We start from the raw sequence: 24,794 nt of genomic DNA on the forward strand, positions 1-24,794 counted from the left end.
ATTCTTCAGCTTCAGCTTGTTCTCTCGCTAAATCCTACAAGCTCACCATATCCACCTCAATTAACACCATCAATCCACTAAAATGGTCTCGGTGCAGCAGTGTCTTCTCACCTGATTCCACAGGAGCCCACTCTGTTCTTACATTGCCGCTCCCGCAGGAGCTCCTTCCCTGGCAAACCTTGCCTTCACGATGCAGCAACGTTATCTCCATGCTCTCGCAGGAGCTCAGTTTGTCTGGCTGATCTTTCCACTGCAGCTGCAATAATGTCCACTCCACTCCCATAGGAGACCAATTCTATAGCAAAAAAAAAAAAAAACTTTCTCTCCACCGCTGACGAGGCTTACCCATCCAACACAGTCCCCTCAGATGCAGGATGAGCCCTCCCAATCATCTTTTAATGCCATGAGCATTGGTCTCCTGGAGCCTTGGTCTCCCATCGGATGCTGCGAGAGCTCTCCTGGCCAGGCATTCCAATTTCTTTCATCCCGCCATCAGCCAATGGAACCCACTCACCTGTTGCCAGGGGCCGCTCCCGGCAGAGGCTTAGTGGGCCCCTGTTGGCTAGTCATTCTTAAACCACGTCTTTGCGCATCTGATACAACGAGCATTGGTCTCCTGGAGCATTGGTCTCCCATCAGATGTCACGAGCCCTCCCGATCGGTCGTTCCAAATTTCAGCTACCCATCATTTGTCGGCTAGTAGGGCCCATCCGCCTGGTACAGTGATGCACTCCTGTCAGTGGCAACATGGGCTCTCCTGGTCAAGCGACCAGGCTTCTTAAAATGCCAGTCCGCCAATTCTCTGCGTCTTTTGGGGGTCTTTAGTCTGGCGGATGTCCTTTTTGCTCTTTTGCTTTTTGGGGGGAGTACTCTGGGTTCGGGCCAAAATTCTGAGCTCGGAGCCCTCTCCCTGGACAGCACGCCAAATACGCAAAACTTTACTCCATTTAATTATATGGATATGTGAACTTGTGAATTACTGATTGTTGACAGCTGGCTGAAATGACATGATGATTAGTCAAATTATTTGAGCTTTGCTCCTCGTGAATTTTGTTAATAAATCATCATAATGAGAATTCAATATTATCATTGGCACATATCGCACACCCCTACATTACACCTGCTTAGATAAAGACATCTGACCCTGACTCGGGTTCAGCAGTAACACTGAATGAACGCATCTGAAGGCCACATCACATCCTCACAATGACGCCACATAACTAATGTCAGTTGAAATGGTGTTATTGCTATGTACAGTCATTGACCAAAGGTGACGATGATGATGTAGACCATTTTATTTGACCAATGTCTTGCACGCCTCCCTGATGACAATCATATTCAATTCATATTCACCTTGACCATCCTATATAGAAAACATACATTTGAAATCATCAGGCTGTTACAGGGCCTTGGGTTACACCTATAGTCAAGGAACACATCTGATTTAAGTCAGAAATACACTGACATAAATATTTGAAGAAATTTTGACAGAGTAGGTAAATCCTCTTTGACCACCCAGTCAGTGTCTAGAGCAACGCTGCTTTATTCATTCACACACACTTGAGGATGAAAGCATAAAAAAGACTTAAAAATGTTCTCTCAGCATGATTTCATAACTTACAGCCACACCACAAGTGGTCTAAAGTGAAGCACTTGTAAAGTCACCATCGGCAGGTCCTCAGATCTCCTCTCCATACTGGAGCAGCCGCACATCTCTGGGGAGCAGTTCTGTAAATACAGCCTTTATTCAACATGACCAGAACCAACATTCAAAAAAACCTCTGAAAAATCCCCACAGCTCAGAAATTTAAACAGACATCGAACACATGTGTGTGCCAGCAGCATGACATGTGCCCTTATTTGACTTGTGCCTTGTGCTGCATTACACCAAAAAAGAGCAACTTGATTAAAAGTACTTATTAAATCAAGACTAAACATTCCCTGAATGCTTTCGTGTTCCTTTTGACCAGAAACCTACCGGATGGCAGCTTTTATTTGTGGGTGAGAGAGGTGTGTGCAGCCAGATCTCAAAAATAACAGTGGTGCTCTTTTACTCTCTAAACCTCTTCATAGACTGACTGATCGCCCACCCAGGTAGACGGCGCAGGAACTGCCAGCCATGTTTATAAGCCAGGATTGGATTATGAGCCGTGTGTGTGAGCGGTGGGGTCTGTTCAGCTGTGTCTAATTAACATTTGCCTTTCAGTGAGAATGCAGAGTTCCATCATAACCTGTTCATAATAACAAGAGTTTATTATTACTAGTGCCTGAGGAGAGTGAAGTTCAGGTGCATCATCCATAAACGGTTCAGCCTGCTAAAGGTTTCAAATTCAAAGCTTGTACTGCATTCAGTGGCGTAGTGGATGGGCACGCATGGCATGCACTGGAGGGGGGCACGTGTTGGGGTGTCCCCGCGATAATGGGACGATGATCATGTATCGAGGATAGCCAGAGATATTGTCATCAAATATTGGCAATGTTAAGAGGATTTGACATTTCCAATTAAAGTGGGCCTGTTACATTCTTCTAGTCTATTATTATTACTAGGTTAGGCTACTTTTATTATTAAATTAATATTATAATAAATTTGCCCTGCAATAGTTCCATAGTGCATCACCGCACAACTGATGTGCTGTGAGGATAATACAAGATTAGGCTATTAGCACATCTTTGAAAATGTTTTAAACATTTTTTTTAGGTCTATTATACAATGAATTATAGACCTATAATTAAAATTATTAATAGTCTATAATATTTCCTAACACTGACTGCAGTCATCAATGAAAATGAAGAGCCTACTGACCGAGGTTAAGCTTTTACTGGCATAACTCTTGTGCAAAGTTTGCACGTTGCTTCTTGCATGATATCCATTAGTGTCCATTCCTCTGTTTTTTATAACATGATTCCCAACTATTTAGGCTATAGTCACAATTTCCTATTTGTACAGGCTTTACATTTTTATTTCAATGCTGTAAATAGCAATTTATTTAATTTTAAGATTTGTTACGTGTCAGTATTAATTAAAGTTTCTTAAGGGTCAAGATCAATTTATCTGCATCTCATGTGCTGGATCAAGCCATTCCCATAATAGCTGTTGCAGTAGCAATAAGTAGCAATGGCTGGGAAATACTTTAAGTATTACCTCTGCTTAGAAAGACGCAATCTAATCCTGTTTACATGAAATAAGCCTGCTCTCGAGCAGGTTTAAGCTTACGGACCTGTTGCTATGACAGCAAGTCCAGGATGAGTTTCAAAGAACCAAACAATCCAAGATCATGCAAAATTGTCATCAAATCTAGCTGAGTTGGCGACATGCGAAGAACGGACCCCTGGTATTAAGATGAATTTTGGTCAGTTGGATCACAAGTGAACTGCATAAATACAAGTGTAAACAGGGTCTAAAAATGTTTTGAGCTTGTCCACTTTTGACCACTTCCAGAGATATTCAAAAACAATTTTTTTCTCGATTGCTTCATTGTGTAGAAGCTCATGTGACAGAATGTGTTCGAATAGCCACAAAAAAAAACTGAATTAATTTAAACATTATGGGAAGTGCACTAGATGGACAGAATTGAAAAACTGGTGAAGACCCAAGTTTGGATTGAATACGAAAAATGTACCATGCACACCATTCCTGATTTCTAACACGCACTCACAGCATCTTGCGGTTATCAGAGCAGGAACGAAAGCTGCTGCTCTCTCTATGTTTTTCCATTGGATCGGGGCACATTCATCTGTAAATTGCACAAGCTTATTTTGTCTATTAGATCGAAAGATCTGAAAATAACCATACATTTAGCCACCCATAGACACTCCCCTTGAACAAATCAGGACAGAAGTGGTCGAAAGTGAATAAAAGGCATTTAAAACACCAGGTGTAAACTGGTACGTCTCTCCCTCATCTACGTGTGATCTGATCAACCAAAACACATCTTAATACCAAGTGTAAAGGGCAAAGTTTTTCAGAATTATTAGACAGTAGATTTATCGGTCTGGCAATTTTATCTGCTCATATGAGCCCGTCGGAGATATATCTGCATCTAATGTATGTTTCAGTCGATGAATACACATTTTGGCTTCCCAACACATTACAACAGCGATGTTCAAAAGCGTAGACAAAACAGTCTCTTTGTAAACTTGGTTCACTGCGAGTGCCGTATGCTTGAATATGAGCAGTCATTTACACCGTCATCATCCAGGTGTTGATAGCGTGCAAGCGCAGGTGAGACCTGAACAGCACACTATCTGTGAACAGCACGCTATCTGTGCACAGATAGCACGCTAAACACATTTAAGCCTTGCTAATGTAAACATTCATAAGGAAGTTGCGAAAGAGAACTCGTGCGCGATTATACTGTGAGAAGGATTGTGTGTGGCATCTTTCGAAGCTCATCTCAGACAGTGCGCAAATAATGAGTTCTCTTTCAAGTCTTGCACTTAAACGGACAAATTCACACAAAAATTATGTCAACATTCCCATTTTGGCGAGTATCCTAGCAAACATAGTCGGTTATGTCTTAAGTGAACATACAACAGTCGAGAAATACAACGCACGTGTAACAGTATGCTGGATCGTGCATTATGTTTGAAAGGGAAAGAAGTCTAATATTCCTGCTGTCTGTGTTTTTAATGTTAAACACACAACAAATGACAAAGAAATCACTCACTGCTCTTGACTGAATAGCTTTTGTAACTTCAATATTGATGCATTTTTACAATTTATACAGTGAAGATAATATGCAGTGTTATTTTATATTTGATTATTTTACAAAAATACGTAATTCCTGCAGCACTGTGTAGTCACAGACTTGTGAAATTCTTAGTCTCTTGCCTCCTAACAGGAACCACACATTAAAACACACACATGCATCCTTGAAATTTTGCCCTTGGTTGGTAGTTGGGCCAAATTACACAAAGACCTGCTCTCAGTCTGTACTCACACTCCTCTCCTGCTGACCTCGCTTGAGCTGCAGCCAATCATAACGGCTGTCCAGAGCCATCGTGTCCACCAGGGCTTTAGTCTTGGCCCACTGCTGATTTAGCATGCAAGGTGAATGGGACACACGCTTTGATCTTTGGGGGATTGTAGGTCTAACCCTGCACTGAACTAAGCACATCCTCTCTGCGATGGGCTTCGGTTACACTCTCTTTCCCCACAGGCCTTGTAGAAGGTACAGAGCACAGCGTAGAATGCTAACATGCAGTGTGAAGGGTTTGCATGCGGAAGGAGCTCACTGCTGAGCTTTGCTGAGAATGCATCACCGAGGTTGGCAGCAGCTCTCTGGCATGGCTGAAGTCAGAACGAATGACCTTCCAGAGCCCTCGTCGGCATGCCAACCCTGATCTATTGGGCAAGAAAACTTGGCCAGGGTCTGTGTGACGCCGTTCACATAGATACAGTTTCAACATGAACAGGACATGAACCTCTCCAAACTTTCTGCCTTAGCACTGCTGACACAGAGAGATGGTTGACCTACCACTTTCATGGCTTTCCTGAAAGCTTCCGGCCCAAGATCCTCAGTGTTCCTTTCAACGACCTCTTCCTCCATGCAAGGTCAAAAAAAAAAAAAAAAATCACACATACAGAAGGGCTCATGTAAAGATTATCCTGTCATGACTGCAGCAGCAGTCCCTGCTCTGTTCTCTTCATACAAAGAGACGACACATCAATTCGACATCACTTGATACTTTAGTACAATCCATTTGTGGTCCAGAATAAAATACATTAAAAGCCTCACATCAAAGCTTCTGTTACTACAATCTGTCAGCCACACAGGTTCAGCTTCAGGTCACCCAGTGTTGTGGCCTGTACATCTCTGATTACCCAATAGGAAAAGATGAATAGCGGAGGCCGAAAAGACATCAAGCGCAGACCTGGTGCTGCATGCTTTTAAGCCTGCACACAACACTCCTCAAAATGGCAACATCAAAGAAAACATTGGATAATTATTTCATTATTGCTAATGAAACGCAAATGCTTGAATTGTAATAGGTTATGGACACTGTGATTTTATTCAGTTTCCCATGTTCTGCTCTCATGTTTTCGATTGTGCAATTGGAATTTATTTACCACTATGATGCTGGATATCATAATATAGACACATTGCCATTATAAGATCTCCTTGAGGGCAGGACATTGTATATATCTTTAATTTCAGAAGAGTTATCAAGATTCAATATTCACATTTACTGACAGCAGGTCATCACATCTGAACAATAAAAGTATGTAGGCTGGCGATGGAAATGAAAGGTGATTGAGACCACAGGTGAATGTACTGTTATGATTGCTCACATAGACATCCAGAGTAGCCATGAATTGTGCTCTGCTGAATTGAGCCATATTGGCCATTATCCCATCCACAGGGAGGAGAACTACTTAATATGTTTTGAGTAATGTTAACAATACATTATTTAATTGCAATATCTAAGTAAAGGATAATCCATGCCTAGCTGTGCATTAAACAATTTTAATGTATGAAGTGGAAGCAAAAAAACACCCAACGTGAAGCTAGCTTTGGATCAACCCCACTTATACCATTGAACCTGGATTCACAGGATTTTAAAAATTTCAGATCCATTTCTAAATTGCCTTTTATGAATAAGATCTTAGAGAAAGTTGTCCGTAATCAACCTATTGATTTCTTGACTGAAAATTGTATAATGGATAATTTTCAGTCTGGATTTAGAACCAAACTGACTACTGACTACTGAATCAGCGTTATTAAAAGATACAAATTATATTTTGTTAAGTATTGACTCCAGGAAAGGGTTTGCCTTAATGCTGTTAGATTTGAGTGCAGCCTTCGATACAATAGATCATGTCATTTTAATAGAATGCATGTAGGGACAAGACATGCACTGTAAACATCAGAAACTTTGTTTCTGAACCTGCAACTATTGGGGTGTTCCACAGGGATCAATTCCTGGTCCAGCCTTTTTTTTGTTATACATGTTGCCTTTGGGGTCAATATTTAGGCAATAAAATATAAATTATCATTTGAATGCTGAGGATGATGATGATGATGATGATGATGATGATGATGATGATGATGATGATGACGACTTTCCTCTCGAGTTTGATGACTGTACATCATTTGCTATTTTTTGTATGTGTTTGACTGAGGTAAAGGCATGGTTGACAAATAATTTCCTACAATTAAATGAGGATAAGACCGAGTTTATTATATTTGGGAATAGAAAGAACTGGTTGAGAGTTATGGTCTACTGTCAAACAACATGCATGGTTTTGTGAATAACTTAGTAGTAATTTTTGACTCATATATCCGCTTTGATTGTCAAATAAATTGTTCTGAAAGCTTTTTTTTTTTTTTTTTTTTTTTTCAGTTGAGAAAGTTATCCAAATTGAAACCTATCCTTTCAACCAAGGATCTGGAAACATGCGTTCATTTCCACAAGGTTGAATTAATGTAATTCTTTATATTTAGGCCTAAGTGAACTTCTGGTAACTCGTCTTCAGTATGTTCAAAATGCTGCAGTGAGACTTTTAACCAACACCAGAAAACCGGATAATATAACAATAAAGCTGTTATTGAGGACTGCAGTGAAATATTTGACTGGAATGGTCAAATTGATGATTATTTTTCATCAGTTATGGCTTGATAGCATTCTGCACACTTTAAATCACAGAGATAAAGTATTGCATTAAGATTCCATATATCTGAATTATAGCATTTAATTCCGAGAGAGACAGGGAGAGAGAAATGAGGGATGTGTGTGAATTATATATACATATACATACTGTACATATATATTTATATACATACACATATACATATACATACTGTCTGCAGGACCTGACAGATTTTTCTGAAGAGCAGAGCTCAGTTTGATTGCTCAGGACAAACAAGGGACTCATGAACAACCATCACAAAACAAAAAAACAGCCGTAGATCATCCAGGTAACCACACACAGTATTGAGAATCAATGGTTCACATACTTTTGAATGGGGCCATTTTAATAAATTCAGCTATTGTTTAGTCTTGTGAACTAAACGCAAACATATTTTATGTAAAATAACTTACTCAGGACAGTACTAAATAAAAAATAACATGCATTTTGTGTGATCTCTCTTATTTTATAAAAATTATTCACATTTTCACAGATTCTGCAAGTGGTTCACTTACTTTTTCTTGCAACTGTATTTCAATCAAGAGGTGCATCAATTTTTGGTCAAGATCTTGTATTGACAATGCAAGAGGTGAGCACTCTGTAAAGTCTACTCAAGCACATCCCAAAAACTTTCAATTAATTAAGGTCTGGGCTCAGAGGTGCCAATTCATGTGTGAAAATGATTCTTCATGCTCTTTGAACCATTCTTTCACAATTTCATCCATGGTGAATCTTGACATTGTCATCCTGAAATATGGCCATAATGTGTCTTCCTACATGGTTGTTTAAGAAATGAAAAGCTACACACTCCATCTTTAAGGGTTAAAAGAACCGTTGCCAAACTGTAACAATGATCCATTCATAGATTCTTAAGTATTTGCCTATTAAAATCTAAACGGCTACTTTTTTTTTTTTTTTTGGCCGGGCAGTGTATATGTAAAATGACTAAAGTCAGTAGAGAGTACTGGGACTGGAGTTCTTTTGAGGCTGAACTGTGTTACCAGTCATTGCATACAGGAGGAGCTGGTTAAGCAAGAAAGCTGTCTAGATGGAAACACAACTTATGTGAGATGTGAGTCAGTTTAAACAGCATTGCTGTATATTGAGCACTGAAACCAAGCTGATCTACTCAGGAGGCTATCAAGTCAAAATGACACACTCACCAACAATGCTTATGAAACTGTCATGTTGTTCAAATTGGAGATGTTCCGATACCCCTTTTCCATTCTGATTCCGTACTGATCCGATACCTGGGTGTGTATCTGTATATACTACTAGCCCTGTATGAATTGATAGAATTATTTGGTGTGCTTCAGACTTATCCCTTAATAAAACAAGAACAAACACATACAGTGAACTAGAGTATTTTTATTATCTGACATACATTTGTCATTTATATTATTTATTTATTTTAAGTGAAAAAGAACTTCAAATGCAGCCAAAAATCTAACACTGTAAACTGAAAATGGTATTTTAGTTTTACAATATAACTGTATAAAAACAGTGAAACAAATAAATAAAGGAATATAATTATATAAGGAAATAATCTCTTTACAACTTAAAGTCCCAAAACAATTTTGATAAATAAAAATCTCACGTTCCCTTTCGTGGGAACTATCGCTGCGTGAAACGCATTGGGAACCTTCTGCGTGATATCGTCATTGAAGCACTCCTGTATCCAACCAATCGTGTAACGAGACGTCAGAGGCGGGTGACGTCACGGTCCAGGAAACTATAAAGCATGCCCGGATGCAGAGAACGCTAGCTTCTGTTATCTTCAGCAAGCACTCTATGTTATCCCGTGTGTCTTATTTATTGTTGTCTGTCCATATATATATTATTGGTCTCACTCTTCGTATGAGGACAAGAGCTGCAGCAACAAGTGTGTGTGTGTGTCTAAGATCGCTGTTGTGCGTCTTATTGTTTGTGATTTATCTCTCTTTGTCTGAGGACAAGAGTTTCAACATACATACATACATACACCTCATAAGACACAAAAATATATAAAGAAATGGCGGATGAAAGCAGCAAGCGGTTCAGGAAATGTGTCCATCCCTGCACTCGCTTTATCCCTGACGGGGATACGCACAATATGTGTGTTGTTTGCCTGGGGGTTGAGCACGCGCAGGCAGCTCTCGAGGGAGTTGTCTGCGTGCATTGCGAAAGGCTCGCCCTCAGAGTGCTGCGATCTCGCCGGGCACTCTTTGATAGAGTGGAGGGTGCCTCGGTTGATGTTCCCCGCGGATCGGGTCCCGCTGCTGCCGAGGCAGAGCGAAGGCTCCATTCGTGGGGTTCACAAATGGATCTGGCAGCGGGGGTTGAGACGGGCCCCGCCCTATCTCTCCCTTTAGCTGCCAGACCCACTGTCTCTCCTGCCGTGGTGGAAGCACGCCCAGCGGTTTCTTCCCCTCGGGGAGAGACATCGGCACTTCATCTGTCTTCATCTGAGGATGTTGATGTGATGAGTGTCGACGCAGCGGAAAAGGAACCGCCATCCTCCGACGTTGCCCACCAAGCCCCTTAAGACTACATCTTCCTTGGTGGGCAAAGCTTATGCGGCAGCAGGGCAGGCAGCAGCGTGTCTTCAAAAACACCATGGCGCTGCTGCAAGCTTATCAAGCTGAAGTGATACCAGCGGGGAGGCCACATTTGGGTGCATCCAGGAACTGTGCATGGCGACTGGCTCTCCGTGCCACCAAGGAGACGGCTAAAGAAGTGGGCCGTTCTATGGCAGCCCTGGTGGCCACGGAGAGGCACTTGTGGCTGAACCTCTCCGACATAAGGGACAGAGATAAGTCTGCCCTTATGCTCCTGCAGGCCTCTTCCGTGATGCAGTCACAACTGTCGTCGAGAGGTTCCAGGAGACCAAGAAACAATCTTCGGCGTTTCAGAGGTTCCTCCCCTGCCGGTCTAAAATCCCCGCCGAGACTGTTGAGCGGGAGCAGTCTCGGCCCGCAACGAGCTCCTCAGCGCACCACATAGCGCAACAAAAAATTAGTGTGGCCGCCCGTGCTCCCCCACGTAGATTCTGGGGACAGGGGCGAGCTGCACAGAAGCCTTCTCAGCCCAAGACAGACCTGCGGGCTGTTATTGTGGCGCGGAAGGCTTCTAAAAAGCGGTCCTGATATCTGTGGATCAGGACCCAGGAGGGCGGCCCCCGTCTGGAGGAAGCGTGGTGTTGAAACACCTGGCCCCCGCTTCCATCCAGCGCCCTCCGGGGACCACACTATTTTTACCATCCAGTGTGCGTCAGGTCCCCACCAATCCTCTGAGGAGGGTTGGCCTGCACTTGATTAGGCTGACTTCTGCCGGCACGCCTTTTCAGAGCGCCGAGCCAAGTGCTCAAAAAACACCAGAGGCCAGTCTCGAGAGACTGGTTCCCTTAGTAGATTTTCTGGAAGAATGGAAAACTCTACCGAATATATCAAATTGGGTGCTGCTCATGATAGAAAAGGGGTACAGAGTTCAGTTCGGGTCTCGCCCGCCCAGATTCAATGGGGTCCTTCCCACAGTGGTGACCCCCGAGCAGTCTCTGGTTATGGAACAGGAAGTTATGACACTTTTGCAAAAAGGAGCTATAGAAAGGGTTTCTCCTCCCAGCAAGCTGTCAGGTTTCTACAGCCGTTACTTCATAGTTCCAAAGAAGGATGGAGGACTTCGTCCTATCATAGACTTACGGGTGTTGAATCGGTCGGTGCAAAGACTAAAATTCAAAATGCTTACACTCAAACAGATCATTCCCCAAATCAGGTCCGAGGACTGGTTTGTGACGATAGACTTGAAAGATGCTTACTTTCATGTATCCATTCATCCTTCTCATTGGAAGTTCCTCAGGTTTGCTTTCGGGGGCGAAGCTTACCAGTACAAGGTTCTTCCGTTTGGCCTATCATTATCACCCCGCACATTCACGAAGTGCGTGGATGCAGCCCTGGCTCCTTTGAGACTCCAGGGCATTCGCATACTGAATTACATCAACGATTGGTTGATTCTAGCTCGCTCAGAGCAACAAGCAGTTCAACATCGAGATGTTGTTCTGTCTCACATGAAAAGGCTTGGGCTGAGGCTCAATGCCAAGAAGAGTGTGCTGATACCGGCTCAGACCACCAATTATCTAGGTGTTATGTGGGACTCCACAACAATGCGGGCACGTCTGACTCCTGCCCGTGTGAGCTCTGTTCTGTCAGCCGTAAAAGGGGTGAAGTTAGGCCAGTCTCTCACTGTGAAACAGTTTCAGAAACTGTTGGGTCTAATGGCAGCTGCGTCCAACATAATTCCTTTTGGCCTCCTGCATTTGAGACCCCTACAGTGGTGGCTCAGGACCAGGGGGTTTTCCCCGAGGGGGAACCCTTTTCGAATGATCAAAGTCACACGGCGATGCTTTTGTGCTCTAGCCGTGTGGAAAGACCCCTGGTTCCTGTCCCAGGGTCCCGCGTTGGGAGCCTCTGGTCGTCGGGCAATGCTTACGACAGACGCTTCCCTCACGGGCTGGGGAGCGATCATGAGCGGTCGCTCAGCTCAGGGTCTTTGGGAGGACCATCAACTCTCCTGGCATATAAATCGGCTGGAGATGATGGCGGTGTTTCTAGCACTAAAACACTTTCTCCCAGACCTGAGAGACCATCATGTGCTGGTCCGCACAGACAATATGTCAGTGGTCTCTTATATAAACCATCAGGGGGGTCTACGGTCTCGCCAACTAAATTACTTGGCCCGTCGGATCCTCCTGTGGTCTCAGGGGAAGCTGCTTTCGTTGAAGGCAGCCTATATCCCCGGGAGTCAGAACGAGGCCCGGGGAGTGGAGACTCCATCCAGAAGTGGTGGATCTCATTTGGAAAAACTTTGGTCAGGCACAAGTAGACCTGTTTGCTTCGGGAGAGTCAACCCAGTGTCCGCTCTGGTACTCCCTCACGCATCCAGCACCCCTGGGTCTGGATGCCATGGTACAGACGTGGCCGAGGCTACGTCTGTACGCATTTCCCCCGTTCGCTCTGCTCCCACGAGTCCTGGAGAAAGTACTGGTGGCCCCATACTGGCCGACCCGAATATGTTTTATATATGTTTTATATATTTTAATATGTTTTCGGACTTGGTGTCCATGATAGACGGCGCTCCGATGGAGCTCCCCTTGAGACAGGATCTTCTATCTCAGGCGGGCGGCGCGATAATACATCCCCGCCCAGAACTATGGAAACTATGGGCCTGGCCTCTGAGGGGGACAGGTTCATAGAGGCTGGTCTCTCATCTGAGGTTGTTGAGACCATACATAGCTCCAGGGCTCCCTCCACGAGGAAGCTTTACTCTTATAAGTGGAATTTATTCTCTACCTGGTGTAGACAACATGAAACGGACCCTGTCCGTGCTCCTATCAGCTTTGTGCTATCTTTTCTCCAAGAAAAATTCTCGGAGGGCTTATCTTATTCAACCTTGAAGGTTTATGTTGCGGCTATATCAGCCTATCATGTTGGGGGGGATTCCTCGGTTGGTCGAGACCCCCTCGTGTCACACTTCCTCTGTGGTACACTGAGGCTGAGGCCTCCAGTGTGCACAAGGACCCCGGTCTGGGACTTATCAGTGGTTCTACGTGGGTTAGCTGAGGCTCCCTTTGAACCACTGGAGGAGGTGTCTGTAAAGTTTCTGACTTTAAAGACGATATTTTTACTTGCTATTACTTCCCTAAAAAGAATGGGAGATCTTCAGGCCCTCAGTGCCCCCCTCATATTTGGAGTCCGCTCCTGGAATGGTGAGAGCATTTCTTCATGCTAGACCTGGCTATGTGCCGAAGGTCCCCACCAATGTCCCGGGTCCTATTGTGCTTCAAGCCTTTCATCCTCCTCCATTTATATCTTCGGATCAGGAAAAACTAAATCTGCTTTGCCCAGTGAGGGCTTTGGATGCTTATGTCCACAGAGCTGCCCTGTGGCGTAAAACAGAGCAATTGTTCGTCTGTTACGGTTCTCCTAATAAAGGTGGACCGGCGTCCAAGCAGAGGATGAGCAAGTGGGTGGTTGAGGCCATCTCACTTGCATATAAAGCAGTCGGACAGTCCTCTCCCTTTAACGTCCGCACTCATTCCACAAGGGGTATGGCGGCATCGAAAGCTTTGATGTCTGGCGTCTCTATGAGTGACGTTTGTGATGCAGCTGGATGGTCAAACCAGCACACATTTATCAAATATTATAACCTTGATGTGGGCTCCACTCCGGGGTCCTCCGTACTGTCGAGCTAACATAGCAAGCATTTGAAGTACGGCACAGTTGGGATTGCGTTCCCAATGCGTTTCACGCAGCGTCGATAGTTCCCACAAAAGGGAACGTCTCGGGTTACGGATGTAACCCTGGTTCCCTGAGTAAGGGAATGAGACGCTCTTGTTTTTCTCTTGCTGTAACATTGCATGCTTGCGAGTGCTTGCTTCAGCTTTTCCACAGAAGCTAGCGTTCTCTGCATCTGGGCATGCTTTATAGTTTCCTGGTCCGTGACGTCACCCGCCTCTGACGTCTCGTTACACGATTGGTTGGATACAGGAGTGCTTCAATGACGATATCACGCAGAAGGTTCCCAATGCGTTTCACGCAGCATCTCGTTCCCTTACTCAGGGAACCAGGGTTACATCCGTAACCCGAGACGTTTTTCGACAACTGACAGCGGCTGGTCATCCAGAACAATAAACTCGACAATTTTGTTGGTTATCTTTATCTCTTGTTGGCTGTCTTTTGAAAACTTTTCTCTTTGTTTGAATTAAGCTTCCAAAGATTGTTGATTCTGGCACGCCTCATCCTTCTCCATCCTAGCCTTTCTGTAACCATTGTGTTGCGCGGGGTGACGTGTCTTCAAATGCTTTATAAAGTTACTTGTGTTAAAGTTGTGCCACCCCTCGAAATTGCAGCATTGCATATGAGACATGTCGCCGTTTTAACTGGCTGGTTGGTCCAGTCTGAAATACTGTCAAACAGCGGACATACTGCTAGCACTTTTTTTACTTCTTCTTCGCTGCTCTAAACAGTGGTTGCCTGTGGCAACACAGCACAACTTCCTGTGTTTGCATTCTGAGCCGTGAAGAAGAATTGATTTCCGATTTGATGAGTTAAGCAAAGATAGTGAGCACAACTAGGTATTGTTTAAGAAAATGGTATCGGATCGGTACATAAGTTTAATTACTCGCCGATACCGATACCACAAAAAATTCTGCCATCGGTGGAATTTCCGATACTAGTATCAGAATCGGAACAACCCTAGTTCAAATATAGACAACACTGATGTGCTGTGTAACTGAAAGCCTTTAATTGGCTGTGAACATGATCTGTTCTCGTTTAAATAGCAATGAAGGAGTGGAATTAACCTGTGTAAGGAATAACCTCAGGCTGAGCTCATCAACACAGATGAGAGAGAGACACCGGGAGGAAATATGAACTTTACAAGCTGTTTTTTCTAATATTGCATTACATTAGTGTTTTCACACAGTCCTCGAGTCCTCACACACTCCATCACTGTCTGTAAATGACTAAAGTGTGACATTCTCATACTCATAACTACATAATCTGTTTCCAAGACAGATGCGGGGAATCACATGTAGACTCATGTAGACAGATGAAACTGTACACTGTGAGATAAACATACTGACAGACATCATCTACGACACATAAACTAGTAATGTTTCTAAAACACTGCAGGCATAACAGGATAGTATTTTACCCTGTCTAACTTTACAAAAACATACTCTGAAGGCACCATGATACAGTGATGAGTAATGATGCTGCTTTGAATTAGGGGAGATGTTGTCACAATTAATTACTGTGGCAGACACAGTCTTGACTTAAAAAAAAAAAAAAAAGAAAGAAAAACTGATCACTAATATTGCCAAGAAAAAGATACAGCTGAGTGAAGACTCACTGTTTTCACATTTGCTCCTTCATGTATGTGAGCAGAATCAGATATATTGCCAAGTATGTATGCTTATGCACACACAATTTTCTTGAATTTGAAAGTGAACTAATCCTTTAAGTACTTCACTCATACTGAATGTAGGCTCAAAGATGTACTAGTCCTCAACACCTAAGAGACATGCAAGTGAAAAACAAGAAACAGCTGATGTGTGAGGAGAGCATACATAAATCAAAAATTGAACACCTCAGTACTGCAATAAATCAAGGTTGACAACAGCCTCTTTAACGTCTACAAACTCTCAAGTCTCAGTTAAGCTCAAGTGCATAAAAAGGCCATAAGTAATCCAATATCCTTCAACAAGGTCTTGTCAATATAGCGGATAAATAAAATAATGTTAAGTAAAATCAAATAGTCCAAGTCTACTTGCACTGGATGTGCTGGTTTCGGCCTCATCTCCTAAATCAAACCCCTGCAATTCACAACTACCTGCTAATGCACTTGCATTCACATAAAGTAGCCTTTTTTGACAAGTTTGGGTGAGTAAAGGCAAAAAGCACAAGATATAGTACCTTCAATGCCCTTAGATGGCAATATCACTTCGAAACAAACAGCTGCAGAAAAAGTTAGGTGCCATGCAAAATGTAATGTGTAATTTCATTACTCATCACAAATGTATTGGAGAAAAAAATGACTCGCCATAGACATACACGGAGAAAAGTAGCTCTGGCTAGAATGTTCCTCCGCAAGACGCATGCCGTTCTGTTTATTAACCACTAGAGGGCCAAAAATCGCGGACTTCAGCTTTAAGTACAGTAACTAATTACACTTACTCAAATACTTTACACCACTGCCTGGAATGGAGTAAATATTTGTAACAAATTGAGATTAAATTGAGAATAGTGTCAGCTGATGGCATAAAGATGTTATGCAAATGCTGCCGTTTAAATTGTGAGTATTGGTGGCAAAGGACCTGGAGAGTTATTGAGATCACAGTCTAGGTTTATCATTGTGCTCTTGAGTGAAGCATACACAATTAGTGCACTCACAGTCATTTAGGATAAGACTTGTCTGCTTGATAGCATGTACTCGTATGAGGGAACATGAAATGTAATGGATGAAAAAAGCCTCCAACATTATCTAGAAGTGAAGACCGACAACCGCAGAACACTGCATTAATGCTCTGATCTTCCCTCAGCTTCAAGAGACTGGTTTACATAAACACTTTAAGGAAAATCAACGTCTTGCTTTGTGTAAATTGCTTTACCTAATTAGATTGCTCACTTCGCACTGTTTATTTCGTTATGCGTCAAGACTGCACAAACAAATTAAGTGACACACCTAAAATGAGTGAGAGCAATTATTTCCATAAGCTAAGAGAGAGAGAACAAGACTAATCAGTTCTGTCTAATTTCATGATGTCATCTGATATAAGCAGCATTCTGGTTCCATCATCACGTTATGTACACTGCACTGCAAGAACGGTTTGTTTATTACACTTTAAAGTAATCTGATATAGGGCTAAATCAGTCAGGTTTCTAATAGTTAACATGCTGTTGACAAACTGAAATCCATATTATCAAGCACTACAAGAGTTTCCTGTCACACCAGTTTTCCTGTTTCATCTCAATAGTCAGGAAGTTCAGATGTGCCTGTTAGGAAATTGCTGAGAGATGACTGGGAGTATGATGTAATGCACTCTGTCAAAATACTGGGTGTACAGCATACCATTAAAGGGATAGTTCACCCAAAAATGAAAATTCGATGTTTATCTGCTTACCCCCAGCGCATCCAAGATGTAGGTGACTTTGTTTCTTCAGTAGAACACAAATGATGATTTTTAACTCCAACCGTTCCTGTCTGTCAGTCGTATAATGCGTGTCAATGGGAACTTTGTTTATAAGGGTAAATAAAACTTTTTTTGGTTTGCAAGAAACCAAACAGTATTTACATAATTTTTTACCTCTAAAACACCACTATGTCCAACTGCATTCAGCATTCGCTTAGTGAGGTCTGATTGCGCTATGACAACAGAAGTGATACTTCAATGAGTGCGAGACATCACTTCCATTGTCAGAGTGCGATCAGACCTCACTAAGCGAATTCTGAATGCAGTTGGACATAGTGGTGTTTTGGAGGTAAAAAATTATATAAATACTGTTTGGTTTCTAGCACAAACCGAAAGTGTCATGTCTTAGGACATCAATTTGTCATCACGAGCCACAGTGTTTAATTTGGACTTGTCTATGCAAGTTTTATTTACTCTTATAGACAAAGTTCCCACTTACATGCATTATAAGACTGACAGACTGCAACGGTTGGATTTAAAAATCATCATTTGTGTTCTACTGAAGAAACAAAGTCACCTACATCTTGGATGTGCTGGGGGTAAGCAGATAAACATCAAATTTAAATTTTTGGGTGAACTATCCCTTTAATGTATGCCACTTTTTAATTTAGAGATAATTTTTGGGGTTTCAGCAAAGAAAAAAACATGAATTGAATAGTTTGTACAAAACTAAACATTTTGCCATAGGGTGCTGCAGTGATGATGTACTTTTGTAGGCCAACCTGAAAGTTAGCATCACACTGGTTCCCTCGAAAAAAAACAAAACAAACAATAACAAAAAAAAAAAAAAAACACTTCAATTTTTACATTGGCTTTTGAGTTATCGCAAAAAAAGCTTTGTAATCAATAAAGGTTTATGATACTTACACGTTTTGTCCATCAAGATGTTAATTTTTCACAAATTAACACAACTTTTATGAATTTTGAAGCCTAAATACAATCACCAGGGCCCGTTTTTTCAAAAGGTTTAATCCGGATAAAATTGATCCGGATTTAGTAATCCTTTTTTTGCGATCCGTGATCACGTAATCCAGCTTACTTTTGGAGCCAGTTTTTTAAAGCAACATCGGATTGGATCAATCTGATCCGGATAGGAACTTTTCAGGATCACCAAATCTGGATTTCCAGTGCTCTACGGAAGCCCTAAAGGGACATGTTGATAGAAAGAATATGGGTTTTGAATTAAATATATTTTTGTTGGATATTTACAGCTGTTTAGGAATTGTTTTATGGCACCAAAATTTATTTTTACTTTAGAGTAAGTGATCCAAATCCTACACAAAAGTTCTGAAAAACCAAAACTAAAGGTTTGATCCGGATCAAAACCAAGATTGGATTACGTGATCTAATCCGATTATGTAATCCGTTTTTTCTTTTGAAAAACACATTTTCAAGATTTGATCCAATCCGTTATCCAAAATCCTAGTGGATTACTTTTGAAAAACCGGGCCCAGAAATAAAAAGCTAATCGTAGGCTATAAATGAACTACACCGACCATGATTGCTCAACTTCAGTGTCACCACCACCCAGCTTCCGACAACTCTTTCAGTCTTTATTACAAAATACAAAAAACAAAAAAAAAACAAAAAGGAGAGTGGACTAGTGTGCAGATGAGTTTACCTGATCGGTGTAATGACGTTTAATGTCCTGACCATATCTATAGACCCATTTAGCAACTTCTTAGCAGCCGTCTGTAAACGAGTGGGGTATTGGTGTGCTTTTATGTCGTACAATAAAACATGAAAATATATCTTGAGCTTGTGCTCAACACAGACATTGTTTCAGGCTTTTAACCAAAATCCCATTCAAAAAACCCATTGACTTCAGGATGGAACAAGGAGTGCAAAAATGCTAACCTGTTTCTATGTTTTGGCCTACAAAAATATCCTTTCAGCACTCATTATTTATTCTGCCTTCTGTCATTCCAACAGCATAAGTCCGTGGGAAACAAAAGGAAAAAAGAATCTTTACGCTGCTCTTTTCTATACAATAACAGGTCATAGTAACCATAACTGCCAAGCTCCAAAAAAGACACAAGAGCACCCTAAAAGGATCATAAAAGTAGATGGTAATATATATAAAATAATACTATTATTATAATATTGTTAAACTATTGGCATTTGTTGCTCTACAGCAGGGGTGGGGAACGTTGACCCTGGTGGGCCATTGTCCTGCAGAGTTTAGCTCCAACCCTGAAAAAAACACTCACCTGCCTGTAACTTTAGTAATCCTAAAGACCTTGATTAGCTTCAGGTGTGTTTTATTAGGGTTGGAGCTAAACTCTTCAGGACAATGGCCCTCCAGGATCAATGTTACCCACCCCTGCTCTACAGCATAACAAAATTATACATGAAATACTACAAATAATAATAATAATAATAATTTGTACAATAAATCTATAATAAAATGTTTAACAAACCTATACCTAGTCTGTCTTCTGCTTCAAAAGTTTCAAAATTGCACAAATGCATACTCCTATGCATAATTGCTTTGCCAATTCAGAGTTGATGCTGATGAATACCAGACCACTCAAGTACTTTTGTGCCATAGATGAGTGCAAGCAGAGGCAGCTGTCAGAAGGAGTGTCAGTTAAAGGTTATGCAACTTATTGCTTGGTTCTGTAACACCAAATAAATACTTAAAAGTATACCCAGTATTTTATTTTTATTTCATTCATTCATTCATTCATTCATTCATTCATTCATCTGCATATAGTCAGCATCCAGCTGTCCTGCTTTTTGGCATTTCAAAATTTCTCTTACCACGTTCCACAGGGGGAAAAAAATACCAGCATAAGGGTTTGCAACAACATAATGAATAAATGATGACATAATCACTATCCCTTTAAATTGCTCCTTCATATGATTTTCCACTTATACATTCCCATGATAGATATAGAAAGTCACAGTTATACATGTGGCCTTTTTTCTAAGAATGTATGAATGTTGCTTAAATCAAGCAAAAAAAAAAAAAAAAAAAATTAAATAAATAAATTATATATATATATATATATATATATATATATATATATATATATATATATATATATATATATACAAATAACATTTCCTGGCCTGCCGTACACCTGCAATGCCAGGGATGTGGAACGCAAATGCACCTGAGGCTAGCCGCATAGTCTCGCTGTCACTTTGCATCTGAGAACAAATCAGAAGTATTTACATTTAAGCAGGGCTTGTTAGCGTCACAACCAAACATCGTTCTGAATCACTGTCTGTTCTCTTGAAGCGGATGCTACAATCACAAGCACATGGCACTACGGGGTGAGTTCGCACAAGCACCCGTAACGAGCACTCGGCTCCGATGCCCACATTGTGCAAGTAAATTGCTGGGAGCTGGTATTCTGGTGCTGCAAGGCATGCTGGGATGTGTTGACCTTTTCCTCGGATCATTATTAATACATGCAGGGTATTAGGAAAGGTTAATGAGTGAGAGGAAGGCCATTCTCTTTGAATGCAAACAAGGGCCTCTGAGCATCGGCTGTTAGCAGTAACCGCTGACTCTGCTTTGTGTGGAAACTTAAATGTAAATATGCAGCAATGACACCATCAAATCACATCAGAGGGATGGAACAGTTCAGTATTCATTTGTAAAACTCAGCAACAATATTTTATCTTTCTACGTTTTTGATGATCACTCCCATTAATCAATAAAATCCGGGCATGAAAATCATTAGGATGAAACAACAACAAAAAAAAAATCATAGTTTAAAAGGCTTATTCTTTGTAGAAAACTGTTCAAAGAACAGTTTACTCAAAAACTGACAATTCTCTCATTATTTACTCACCCTCATGTCTTTTTAAAAAGTATGCTGTTTTGTGTGAGGAACAGATTGGAATTTAAGTGGTTATTGAAAAACATCAGTAGGTAAGAGTGTGCTACGATGATGGAAACAGTTATAAGAATGTGCTCTATGGAGAGGTTATACATAATATCCAAAAAAAAAATATATAGTGTTTTTTTTTTTGTTTGTTTGTTTTAAGCCTTTATTTCTAAGCTGTGTGCCATGGAAATGCCATGTGCCTCAAGCATAAGTAGCATATGGCTTCAGAGACTTAGAATATAGTACATGAGCTGCCTGAAATGATTTTGTTGTACTTATAAAGGTGTCTTTATTTTCTCTTTTAATATCTTCACATAAGTATGAAAAACATTAGCATAAGTTTTCTTCAAAATTGCTAAGAAATACAATAATACTTGTTTGTGATGGCCTGGTGTCAAGTACATGATAAGCCAAATTTACATTTTTGGCCAAACTATCCCTTTAATGTGGCATCCCTGTGCCTCTAGACTAAAGCTTCAGAGTTAATCCTCCTTTATTTACTTCCCATTAGACTGCTATGATTTTACCTCAGTGACTTGTGCGATACCTCTCTCACCCCACTTGCTAAACACATACACACCTTCCTTAGTAGGAAATATCAGCTGAGATAAACTTTAAAGACCCCTGGTGCTTCTTTTAACTCTTTTTTTCCCAGGCCAGCAAGAGTCTTTGTTGATAAGCCACAGAAGTCCACAGAGGTAGCCAGGGATTGTGAAGGTTCTGGTGCCATTTTCATTTGAGCAGATTGATGGGTTATTTTGGGCTGAAACTCAAGAGCGTTTACCTGTCCCCTACAGATTAAGATGGATGGCACGGCATCCGATCTGCATGCAAATGTGACCACTTTTAACACACAAGGACCGCACTGATCTGACAGACCACCGACTGTGCCCAAGCATGTCTCTGCAGGCCAAGAAAGTGCACATTTGGCAAGCAAGAGCCTCCCGCTATGCACTCCACGTTTGCAGATGCGATGGTACGCTCGAAAAGCAGACGTCCTGTCATCAGACACATAAAGTCTGGTTGAAGCAGAGCAGCTCCCGCCGTGTGGCACTCTGGACGGGAAGGAAAGGAGTCGTTCTCTCATTCGCATGCCAGGCAGGGTGCAAAGCGCATCAGCATTCCTGAACCCGACACATATTCTGCCAGCCAGCATAGCAGGAGAAACAGTGAGGGTGAGACAGGACGCGTGTGCATGTGTGAGATGCACGTGTGTATGCGTGTGCCTCTATCCGAAACCAGTCAGACGCGCTGCGACTCGACGGGAAGTTGTAACACAGCAAGCTGACATGTTGTGGTTGTTTGTGAAGCATGAGAGATTTAGGTGTGAAACAGATGTCAAAGTTGTTGAAATATAAAAAGCGCTAACCTGTGAATGCTGAAAGCCCTGCCTTGCTGAGTTTTTCAACAGTGTTTATTTCACTGGGAGAAAAGTCTATAGACATGTGTTGACCACTTGTCCAGCTCTTTAAATGATCAGGTGATTTCATCAGTCTTAGTCTAAATGGTATAAGACTGAGATGTTTTCATGTTCACAGGCATTATAGTGCTTTTTTTATATTTGGAATGGGGAGCTTGCTTTGATTGCATTCACTCTTCTCTGCTTTCAATGAAAAGGCCGAAGCATTATAAACCATGGTTCTCTTGTCAAATGGTTTTAGATCATATAAAATCTATAGTATAAAGTCCATTTTTATTCTTTATGCATCATTTTTCTTTCTCCTTATCATGGCTGTGTAAAGCCCTCTGAATTTATGTCATATAAATAAACCTGCCTTGTCTTTAAATCGGATCAGTCTCAGTCAGTTGAGGTCTCACAGTCTTTTATTCTTTTACTGAGGCAGATGCTTCATATATCTATTCGAGAAACACCACGCTGCTCTCCTGCTGTATTTCAATGACCTTTCCATGAATGAGGTAACCACACAGGGATTCATGCAACACTGCTCTTGCATGACCGCTGTTGGCCACCGGGGGCAGAGTTGTCTCGCTCATCTGCCTGCGTGGCCAGGTCAGTAATGTGGCTCTCAGTGGAAAGTGAAAACCCGTCAGGGGCCAGAGGGTGCCATCTTCCCCCTCTGAGGAGTGGACCATAACCACCAGCCTCCTGTGGCATGCCTGCCCTCGCCAAGCCTGTAAAAATGTCAGGAGGTAATCACTGCCCTCCCAAAGTGCTTCCTCCTTGTAACGAGGCCCCCTCCCTTAACCTGCTAATGCCAATATCCTCTGTGCGCAGCATTCTGCCTCTCCACGTGTTATACGCCCAGTATTCGCAGGGTCGACTGAAACGGTCAAAATGGCATAAATAGGTTCTTGGCTCATCACCCTCTCGACACAATGGCTCTCACTGTATCTGTCACTCAGTGCCACTCCTTCTTCATGTATAATTTATCACATTTAATTATTGCACCATTGCTGACAGCGGCTGTTCTGCCTTTCAGTGCTGGAGAACAGCTCATTGGTTTTGTTGTCTGATGCATCATTGACTGTTTTTACAGAGAGACAGACAAGGTGGTGAATTAGCCCTCTGGGCATGATGCACACATACATCAGCCACGCACTTGCGCCAGGGGAAGCGGGTCCCACTGAGATGGGGAATGGGGATTTGGGAACAACATGGGGCACAGATTATTCTTAAAAGTAATGGGATCTTTTCTTACAGGCACAGATCCATAACACTTTATGGCTTTTAAAGGAGTCATGACATGAGAAATCAAATTTTCCTTGATCTTTTGACATACGACTGCCTCTGGAGCAAGACAACAACGCCTACTTTTACATCATTGCATTGTTGTCCCGCCCACTGACGTTCAGTCAATGAGCAGCAGGTGGATCTAAAGTAGGCCTAGTTGTTTACAATAAGATTGTGATAACAAGATTGCGATGGCACACAGACGTTGTGCTGTTCTTGGCTTTGGAAAAACATCATCTTTGCTGCCGAAGGATCCCTATGTCAGAGAAAAATGGATTCAGTTTATTTTTAGCGAACGTCCTAGTCACGTCAGTGCTGACTTGCATATTTGTACTGTACATTTTACCAGTGACTGTTTTGAGAACAAGTTGCAGTACGATACTGGCTAAAATCAGGGTAGAAAATAGCAATTTATTTCTAAATTATGACAATTATTTGATGTAAAAATGATATTAATATTATAAGTGCACCTCAGTGCACCTCTATAAAATAAAAAATAAAAATCATTTTCATGATCCTTTTAAATGCATGTCATTTTACAGTTTTTTACAGACGCTAGGACACATTTCTCAATACTAAGTTCACTTTTGCAAAACTCTTCACACAGTGAGCACAACAGAAGTCTATGTGGGCTAAACTGAGGATCAATTATCATTGCTTTGGCACAAAATGCATTCAATGACTACATCTCTCAAATTTCATGAATTCTTTTCTCACTCAGACACAACAACTGCCAAAACTCTTTGTATGTACAGGCCATTTTGCACATGCTTACATACCGTTTTCAAAACTGTTAAACTTATGTTCAAAACAATAACATAATACAAAACTGAATAAGACAGAAATATGCTGCATTTCTATAGTAATATAGTTATGAAATATATTCTAAATCTAAAAAATCAA

General features: G+C 41.6%; 1 protein-coding gene across 21 annotated transcripts in view; it reads right to left on the minus strand.

Annotated features, from left to right (window-relative positions):
• The window catches only part of sox4b (SRY-box transcription factor 4b), a 199,171-nt gene that overhangs the window by 155,308 nt on the left and 19,069 nt on the right, over positions 1-24,794 (minus strand). For 4 of the 21 annotated variants that reach the window (XM_067400636.1, XM_067400596.1, XM_067400620.1 and 1 more), the window contains exon 3: positions 1,622-1,728. The exons of 16 other annotated variants lie outside the window; for them this stretch is intronic. The gene's annotated coding sequence lies outside the window, so the exon portion shown is untranslated. Of the gene's footprint in view, positions 1-1,621; positions 1,729-5,477; positions 5,544-24,794 lie in introns of all 21 variants that reach the window. One more of the 21 variants, XM_067400612.1, reaches the window with a different exon arrangement.

Source organism: Chanodichthys erythropterus, chromosome 2 (assembly GCF_024489055.1).
Source record: "Chanodichthys erythropterus isolate Z2021 chromosome 2, ASM2448905v1, whole genome shotgun sequence".
Classification (NCBI taxonomy): Eukaryota; Metazoa; Chordata; class Actinopteri; order Cypriniformes; family Xenocyprididae; genus Chanodichthys; species Chanodichthys erythropterus.